Genomic DNA, 11017 nt, shown 5'->3' with positions numbered 1-11017 from the left:
CTAGTTGAGAGTGGTTTCCCTTTGTATTCACCCTGGACACCTTGCTCAATGTTACAGTTTTCATAAAGCGCAGAGTTCCGCTGTTATATTTTCTGCATCGCATTTGTGTCAATGCTTTAGTCTTTATTTTCGCATTTCATTAAATTATATCAATCTACATATGTAAAAATAACCTTAAAGGTTTCGCATAAGTTTTTACATCTAAAATCGTGTGGGACGGAAGGTTTTAATAATTGAATTTTAACTATACAGTGTAGTATTTATTGCCTTAACAAGGAAATACATGTGATCAAATATTTGTATACAATATCTAATATTATTCTTGCAAAAGTAATTGTAATTTGTTTCGTTTTAAATTCATTACCTATGTTATCTATATCATCTTGAAAGACAAATATTTGATTAAAAATGATTAAAAACTGTCTGTTGAAAAATTGCATTCTTTATAAACATTGATTAACGGCATATAGATGTATTCAATTAAATATACCAATTTACTGAAATTTTGACAGTAAAAGTTAAGCACTGACTTTCGTATAGGCAAATCAAATAAAAAATGGGTTCTCATGCTCGTTCTGGTTCTCGTCAAAATAAAACATAGTTTGCAAATTGTCCAAAATCACTTTCCAATATACGTTCGCAGAAAAAAAAAGTTTATTAAATGAAATTTACTGATCACTATAAAATACAGATTTTCAGCACAATAATCTTTGCATTCAATAAACCGGTTTTAAAATATTTTGGTGTTTTTGATATTTAAGTCTACATCTTCCCGTTTCATGTTTAAAAATATATTGATATACTTGAGACCATTCAAACAGTAAAATCGTTGTCACGTTTAGGGTCAACGGACAAATACTAGTAAATGATCCTCAGCAATTCTGTCAAACAAGCCAAACATCATTGAACTACGTTCTGGAATAGATTTGACACATTACAAAGTATTTCGCTCCTCAGCCAGATTTAAATGAAATCAGACAAATCAGTTAAATAGCTCTACTTAATTTAAAAGGATAGAAAATGACTACATTATATGTATGTTCACGTTAACTTGTGGCGTTCCATGAGACAACATAACTTGACAATTGCTAAATTATCTCTCTTTGCGAACAAAAATTAGTGTCACTTTGAAATTTGGAAAATAATTATGGATCTAGATAGATACAAAAATAATTTCATTATCTAAATACTAATAGCTTGATATTGTATTTAAGTCCTTGGTTAATTCGTGAAATATATTGGATACATAAATAACAAAACAAACTTAACAAGCTTAGATTGTTATAAAAACTTGCTTGTGGGTGCACTGCTTCCTAAAAAATTTTTGTTTGGAGTGTTTCCACCTATAATGTTGGTGTTTACACTAATATAAACTTGGCTTTTGACATGAACACAAACATATACAGTATACATCACTTAAGATCAGACTTGAACACGCATGTTAAATGTTGAACGCATATGCAGTTCGATCAAAGGTCTCGTCATTGTAATTAAGAATAACGTCCCTTTCTTTCGTCCGTGACTTTGTACGCGATGTGTTTATATCATACAGTTCTGCGCGCTCACGAGAGGACCATTTGACGGGGAAAATCGTGAAGTATCTTTTCGAACATTATTTCAATTCTAATAGCTAAAGTGTGGTAACACAACACTTATTGATTATAACATTTATTGGTTTTGAAAAATGTTATTGCATGGCACACGAATGCTAATTGTTTTCGGGTAGTCAATAGTTATGGCATCATTTATCATAAGAAGAAAACGTCTACATGTAGGGTTGTACAGAATTTCACTCAAATATGTGCATGGTAAACAATGTGACTTGACAATGTGATCATGAATTCCGTGTCACTTACCTATGTTGTTGTTATTGTCAGCAGCTGGGAAATCCCCGTGACGTCATTGGGAAACACCCCGCTTTTTCAATATCTAACACAAATGAGTTCTCTGTCAGAGTTACGATAGGTATCGTAACTCTGAACGATCTGCGACAGGTTTACGATAGTTTCGAAAATCTATCTTATCTTAATCTTAAGATATCTTATCTTTGAACGTAAGTTGTTAAAATTTATCTTAGCTAAGATCGTTTCGAAAATCTAGGCCCTGGTGGCATCGTCAATTTTCAATGATCCATTCATATAATTTTCACTTCTGTTTTGCCTTTGGCGCCCACTGGATAATCGAGAGTGAATATTCTCTGGCGTTGAAGTTTTACATAGGAATAATGTAGTAAATTGTGTATCTGTCATGACAGTTTAAACGGTTCCTAACAAAGACGCTATTGTATGATACTAAACAAACAATCTATTCATTGACTGTGTAGAGTGGAAATATTAATGTTGTGTAATATGTTTTCCCATATATCATTGCGTTAGTCGCAGATACACAATATTAGGTCACCGTGTTCATACGGATGCTGGCGCAACATCAGAGTAAACTCACGGGCAAAAGAAACGACACCAACATGTGTCGATACCACCAGGTGTTGATTGTTGTAATCACGTAACGTCACGTGACTATATTATGTTTGCATTGGTAGAACGTGCGTTGGTCTACACTGCAGATGTACGTGTATATTTATATACAGAATATCCTACATTTCTCTGCTAGGACAGTTGATGCTCTTCCTCATACAGTATAAGTTAAAAAAACACCAACACATTTTAGTGTTTGTATGTGCAGGGAATGTTCATATTAATGTTGTGCCATACGTTACATGATGAATCACTGCGTCAGATCCAGATTCACGATGTGTGAATGTTTGTATTGTGCGACGGCACCTGGTACACAAGCCATTCAGAAACATGATAGTCCAACTATATAGGGCTACAGAGAAACAATGATGTCATAGTTGTGTTCTTTTTAATAATAGCATTGATATATTGACAGGATTCTGTAGCTGAAATATTGCTCACTGAAGCCGCCAACAACATTCACTCAGCCAAAGTAGTAATTCTAAACTTGCATTACAAAAACTATATTTCCAATATGGGTACAATATATACAGTATCTTGTTGGTATGTCCCTCTGACATCTGATATTACTGACAGCTGCGTAAAACCACCAGTACAATATGTCGGGACGTGCCTACTCATATGAGGTGTTCTGTGGGTTCGGCGTGGTATGTGTAGTTAACGCCGGGTGTCATTCCTCTCACTGCTGCATAGGGCGTGTTAATGAGGAACCGGTTTAACGACAACATGGCTTAGAGTTACAGTTTGGGTGATACATCCGTAGGGAATGTAGAGAGGCTAGCACATGGCCCTTCCCCTCTACACGCAGCCCAGACAGCAAATGGGACTTCTCCCAAGAAGCGCTGCCTAGGGACCAAACCTAAGGCACCGAGAACAATGGGGAGTCGGACAACTTGGTACTTGGGATACAAGGGTGTCATTTCGAAAGTGGCGTCCGCATATTTGTCATGTTTTTTCTCAATCTTGTCAATCACATTGGTGTCAAAAGGGACAGAAAATTCAATGTTATAAATAATTTCATTGGATTTATCAAAAAGGACAAGATCGGGTTTGTTGGCCTGGATACGTCTGAGGCTGTATACGAGCCTATTCCAAAGGATTTTGTATTTATTATTTTTCATGACGCCCTCTACTAATTCCGGGGTGTACCATGGATGGACCTCTGTGTCAAAATCACAAGCATGGCGAAGACGGTAATAAAATGATAGAGCCATTCCATCGTGTTGCTTAAGGTACTGTGTTTGTGCCAAAGCGGGGCATCCACTGACAATGTGTTGGACAGTCTAAATTCATCACATAATCATTATTATTATGTCGTCATAGTCGTGCCGGAATTCTATGATCGTGGAGGAGCGGTGGGGCCAACCAAGTCCGATGGTCCTCCCGTATATCCATATTCATACCTGCCAACATGCATCCTCAACCACTTTCACAATATTCTCACAATATCTACAGGGCGGTGTTGTAGCCTACTGGTTAAAGCGTTCGCTCGTCACACCAAAGACCCGTGTTCGATTCCCCACATGGGTACAATGTGTGAAGTCCATTTCTGGTGTTCCCGCCATGACATTGTTGGAATATTGCTAAAAGCGGCGTAAAACCATACTCACTCACTCACTCACTCACAATGATCGTTGGTCTGAATCTCACAGACACTCTGATGATGACTCTTGACTTTTCAACACTAAACCGATGCTCGTTGTTTCCACCAAAGTGGTATTCTTGAAAGATCTGTATCGCTTCCGGTATTCCTCCAACATTAAGCTGACATGCCGTAATATAACTAAAATACCATTTAAACCCAATTCTATCACTCACTTTGACAATTTTTCAAATATATATTCTTCAAAATAAGCAATGCATAGAAGAGGTTTTGCATGTACCAAATACATAAGCACATATTTATCTCCCCTATATGGAGCATGATTACGATGCTATCTGGTACCAAAATAATTATGTGTGTGTTGTAGTAGGGGACGGGGGTCTATGTTGCCAAAGCGTTGTCTATTAGAAACTGCTCCACGACTACCTGTAGCTCAACGAAAAACGTAGTGGGACGGCTGGAACATGAGAAACGCTGTTGGCTTTAGCCAGGGTATTCCTCTAATCTCAGAACCCTATTTTCCTTCTGGGGCGGATGGGGTAGCTCGTCACGCGGAAGAACCCGGTTCGATTCCAAATATGGGTACAATGTGTGAAGCCCATTTCTGAGATGTTAAATTGACCTTGTTCATATTAACTCTAAAACAATGGTGATACAAAGATTTAACCTTTGATACTGTCATATTTCGTTATCGTTCATAAATGAACGCCCCTGCATTGCAGAAAGCTCAAAGTTTAATTTATTGCAGTCAGTCAAATGCTACAGAGAGTAATTCTTCATGGCCAAATGACAGAGGGCGTAACTTTACAGGTCGTGGATTTTCTCAGTCATCATTTTGAGGCCCTGACAATAACCAGATGTCAGGTGTGGCAAGTAATTATCCTCAGGGGTACAATGTACCTATGTCGGCAGGAATGATGCTTTCAGGACCAGTTTGTTCATATTGTAAGAAAAAGGGACATTTGATAAGTGTATGTTGGAAACTGAAAAACAAAGATCAGAATGAACAGGTGCCACATGCTCTGGCTTCGGTGATATCACAGCAAATGTCTGGCTGACGATGTGCAAGTAAATAACTTAACTTTTAATACTGAAAAGGGTTATTCACCTTTTATGTCTAGAGGAATGGTATCCTTAATGGATTAGGGTTTTTTATGACATCTTAAATAGAGTATCCAACAATATCATACTCCAAAAATACATTCAAAGAACTAGATCTTGGCCTTAACTTGACGGCGAAAGATTGGCAAACGATTATTAATAGCCCCCACAGATATAATGTGTCATCAAAACAAAAATGGTTCCATTACAGTAGTATTCATAGAATTATACCAACAAACGGGTTACTGTACAAAATCGAATATAAAGAATCATTTTTTGTAAACGAGAAAAACAAACCTAAGTGCACATGAGACTGCCGGTATTCAATCAATCTTTATTTCAAGTACTGAAAAGGCCATAGGCCTATAGTACATATATACATACAGTAGCAATGGGTGCAATAGGAATTACATATATCGTAACAAAATATCACATCTATAATGCAGAGGATCTGATGTTCATTGCATGATATATATACATTGAAAGATATTTTGTGACTGTTTCATTTTGGGATGACATGAGGATATAAAATTTGTCTATTCTAGGATTCAGATAAAAATAGTTATGTATGTATTCTTTTCTGATATTTGCATACAATGGACAGACTAGCAAAAAATGGTATTCATCTTCTATCTCTTTGCAAGTACAATATTTACACAATCTGTTTTCCCTTGGTATCGCTAAATGTCTACCTTTTTCTATTAGAAGGTCATGAGAACCACATCTGAAACGGGATAGTGCTGTTCGGAATTTCTTAACATTTATATCCAAAAGATATTTTTCGGTCAGAATGAATGATTTAAAACAGGTGTAATGCTTTAACTTATTATGTAAGTTTAGTGAAGAGTACCACTTTTGAAAATACATATCTTTTAGCCTTTGTCTTAAATTATATATGAAACGATCTGGTACTGTTGCATGTTGCTCTCTCCAAATGTACTCATACCCGCAAGATTGGAGTATCTTTTTGACACCCGAGGCCCAGTTATTTTTACCTCTGCTATCGTAAAGAATCATCATGTTATAGCATTTCTTTGGGAATCTGGTATTTGGCATTTTAAGCAATTTTATCCAATATTTTATTACTTTTATGTAACTGAATATATACATTGGGTATCTCCCACATTCCCCGTAAACTGTAACATTTGGAGTGTTGGAATTTACTCCTAAAAATCTTTTATACGCAAATAGATGTACCTTCTCTATTGTATCATAGTTCTCTAGGCCCCAGACCTCAGCACCATAGAGTAAAATAGGACTGATCTTAGTGTCGAAAATCTTAGAGAATGTTTCAAAGCTAATATTTCCAAGGGGTTTTAGGTTTTGTAAAATGCCAATTAAAATCTTTTTGGCTTGTAGTGCGGCTTTGTTGCAATGCAGTGACCAAGTAAGTCGATTTGTAAAATGTACCCCCAAATATTTGTAACTTCTTACAACCTCAAGTTTTTCACCTTTGTATAGCCATTTTTCTCGTTTTGATAATTTCCCTCCATTTTTGAAAACTACAACCTTTGTCTTATCGATATTGACCTTCAATTTCCATTTGTTACAATAATACTCAAGTTCATTTATTAACTTTTGAAGTCCAGGTACTGTGCTCGAGAACATAACTATATCATCAGCAAAAAGGAGTAGGAAAAGTTTAATAGTTTCTGGATGGAGTTGGATACCCTCATTACAATTTTCAGATATTTGTATCGAAAGTTCATTTATGAAAAATGAAAACAGGAATGGACTTAGAATACATCCTTGTCTAACCCCAATATTACAGTAGAAGGAATCAGATAAGGTGTTATTGTTTCGAACACAGACCTTCACATTGTGATATATACAACATAGTAATTTACCAATTTTACTACTGATACCTTGAGATTTGCAAAGGGACCACAACATGTTTCTGTTAATTGAGTCAAACGCCTTAGCAAAATCAACAAATATAGCATACATTTTTTCTCCTTTTCGTGCTAAATATCTCTGTACAAGTGTCTGCAATACAAATACATTATCAATTGTAGAGTATCCATGCCTGAAACCGGCTTGTGCTTCCTCTATCTTATTAAAGGAATCTGTCCAAAATACTAAACGTTTGTGTATAATACTGGTAAAAATCTTACTGAAAACACTCAAAAGAGTTATACCCCTATAGTTATTGGTGACATTAGTTGATCCCTGTTTGTGCAAAGGAATTACTATCCCCAGAGTCCACTGTTCTGGAAAATAAGTCTTTTCAAGCATAACGTTAAAAAGAATTTCAAGGTAGGGGAGGAGAATATCGGACGAATATTTAAAAAATTCAGGAATCAAATTATCTTCACCAGCTGCTTTATTGCTTTTTAAGTTTGCAATGCTTTCTGAAATTTCATTTCTTGTTATATGTGAATCAAGAATATCTGAAGTTAACTGACAAAAAGAGTTATCAAATACATTCCATTCGTCGATATCAAAACATCTTTCCTCGTTCTCTGTAGAAGTTGAAAACAGATCCCTGAAATAGTTAAACCAATCATCAATTGGAATATTGTTTTGAGTATAACGATTAGTGTTTAGCCCTTTAAGAGTGGCCCAAAATTGTTTAGAATCGCGCATACAACGTTCAAGTTTTTCCTGTTTCTCTTTGAAAAAATTCGTTTTCTTTTCTCTGCATACACTATTATATTTATTTCTAATATAATTATACTCATATAATGAGTTATTATCCTTTTTTCTCCTAAAATTGTTTAAATATTTACATCTTTCCTTTTTGAGTAGCTCACATTCACGGTCAAACCACTGTTGACTAGATGTGTTAGAAGTACACACTCTTTTCATGTCGCTTGCTGCCGTGCACAAGGCCTCTGACATGTATCTAACACTTTCGTCTATATTGTGTAACACTTCGTCAACAGCCTTTTCTAATAAAGAGTAGCATTCACTGCTCAACAAGTTATACATAAATTGGTCAGCTTTATCATTGACCCAAACGAATTTGGAAGCCTTCTTATTACCATGAGCTTGCACGGGTTTAGTCTGCACAGAAGTATACAAGCTCGCCATGACAGGAAGATGACAGGATTCCGTGCGTGATACAATGGTGAAATTACAGCATACGTCAAACAACCCAGATGAACAGATTATGTAATCTATGACGCTAGCACCTTGATGGCCAATAAACGTATAGTCTCCAACTTCTGAGTCTGACCCACATCTTCCATTCAAAATATGTATATTTAAGATACTGCATAAATTTATCAAACTTTTTCCAAAGTTGTTTAACACATTATCTGCTGACGCTCGTACCATGTTGAAATGGTCGAGTAGAAAACTATACACGGAAGAATTATCATTTTCTAAATATTCAAGAATATCATCTTCAACAAAATCCGGCTCAGTACCTGAGCGTGCATTGAAATCTCAACCTAACATAATATAATAGTTGCCGCAGTGAGAAAGAACATCTAGTAGCTCCTCCTGCAACAATAGCACACCGTTACTACAGTCAGGTGATAACGCACTGTACCAGCGTGACGATTCTGGGTGAATATACACACATGAGTACACTACATCCTTATCTATATTAAACATGGTTTTGTCTAATAACACAAATATTCCACTTTTACGGATTTTTGTCCATTTCACAAAATTCTCATACCTTTTTCTTATAAGAAGTACTATTCCACCTGAAAGGCGGCCGAAGTCAGATATTTTTTCTCCATGTTTTGTTATAACCTTAAAATCTGGAAATATGGATAGTAAGTCAATATCTTTGGACCAGGATTCTGTCAATCCAATGATGTCGCATTTACATATAAAGCTTACAAAGTCACGATCCTGTAATTTAGCCACCAGCCCTGATACATTCCAAAATAAAAATTGTACATCCTTGTTGATAGTTCTGTGGGGTACACTTGTTTGAAGCACCCGTAAATTGTCATGGCCCTGGCCACACCCCTATCTCACAGCCTTCCGACCAGGGGTCTGGGAGCGAGAGGTTGACCTAAGATAACGTCTCCTTTGCTCCCCGCTCCCAGAGTCATCCTGTGTTGTCCGTGTGTCTCTCCTGTCACCTTGTCTAATGTCTCTACCTTGACTCTGCTGTGTGTTGTCATTTCCTTTTTGGCGTCTAATATCCTCTACGATTTTGCCTCCTTTATAGAAAAATCTTTTAGTCGGATTTTCAGTTCGTAATTTATTGAGTTCTTGTCTTTGATTATATGTCAAGTCATTTGCTACGCCATATCCCATGTCTCTAAGGGTTTCTCTTAATCGGATAGTGTGCATCTTGTCCTCCCAATGACACATTTTTACAATCAGTGGGCGTGGTTTGTGGTCACTTTTTGAAGAGATTCTGTGGGCCCGTTCAATGTCTCTATGTTGCAGTGGCGCTTTCTCGTCCTTGGCTCTAGCCCTGTTAATTACATCTACTGCTTTGACTCTGCAAGTACTGTAGGACTCATCCCCACTCTCGGGCACGTCGTAGAGGATAATATTATTCCTTCTACTTTGTCTCTCTTGATTTTCGACTCTTGACTCCAACTCACTGATACCATCCAAATAACTCTCTATGTCTTCTACTCTATTATTCATAGCATCTATATCAAGTCTTAGGATAGCTTGCTCTTCTTTCTGGTGATCGATCTCGTTTTTAATAACACGTACCTCTTCTTTAATAGACTGTATTTCCTGTTTCACTGAGGTAATATCTTTTGATATTTTGTTTTCCGAGTCTTTAATCTGCTGTATGATTGCTGCTTTAACATCAGATAAGTCGTCACCGATGGGTCCAGGGTTGAGCTCGATGTCACCTGCTAAGAGGAGAAGGCTAACCACCGGGTATCTCCAATGGTCGTGTGTGTGGTTCAGTTTTCGTGGTGTAAACAAAGTTCCCTTTTCAAAGTAATTCATGCAAATCTCACCTCGGCAGCACAACAGCGGTTGGTAGTCCATCGTAGTTAGAGTGTAATCCATCGTAGATCCAGTGACTGATCCAAAGGTCCACAATGTAAGTAGAAGTGTGGTACACAGCATTATCCGATACGCCATTGCTGTCCCGCCCGTCCACTGTGAGTGTGGGGAGTACGGCAACACTTTCTCAACTTGTTTGCAGCCTTTCGGGGGAACGAAAGTTCCGATTCGTGCTCTCCATAACTGTAGGGGTATTCCCATTTTTAGTGGAATGGTATGATTTAGCCGATCTTCATATATACTAAGGATTATGCTATTTTTCTTTGGAGCTGTCGAGCATGCACCCCGGTATTAAATTGCTTTTGAATTGTTGTGTGATCTCTCCTTGTTGTGAATTGAAACTGTTTATTGGATCCACTCGTAACACCAGTGAGTGAGTAAGTACTGTATTAGGTCACCTTTAGCAGCATTCCATCAAGATCACGGCGGGGGACTCCAAATGGGCCTCACATGTGATGGTCGAATCCAGATCGTGAAGACAAAACACCTTGACAATTTGGTTACTCCAAATGAGCCCAGTGGAAACACCTTGATGGCAGCTGTTCATTGTTACAACAGAGATTGTAATCCTTTAAGTCTCGATTGCCTTGGTCAGATAGTCCATCATCAAACAAATTATCTTCCCTCGAAATGGCTCTTGTCAGTATCTTCAAATAGCATTTATAACATGGAGCATTAATGAAGACAGTGTTGATATCGATTTCAAATTGTTTTATTATATCTTGGCGAAGTGTAGATACAAGAGCTTTTATCACGCAATCAACAAAAAGAGATGACAGGATAAAACAGCTAGGGTAACACAAAGATAAGCAAAACAACAAACAGAAAAAAACCATGATATTAATGAGATTAATTCTTAATCTTAGTCTTTAGGCCTCAACCATATGTTCCCGTGTGT

Source organism: Haliotis cracherodii, unplaced genomic scaffold, assembly GCF_022045235.1.
Source record: "Haliotis cracherodii isolate W230 unplaced genomic scaffold, xgHalCrac1.p SCAF_10, whole genome shotgun sequence".
Classification (NCBI taxonomy): domain Eukaryota; kingdom Metazoa; phylum Mollusca; class Gastropoda; order Lepetellida; family Haliotidae; genus Haliotis; species Haliotis cracherodii.
The sequence above is the reverse complement of the archived record's forward strand: the minus strand, read 5'-3'. Positions refer to the sequence as shown.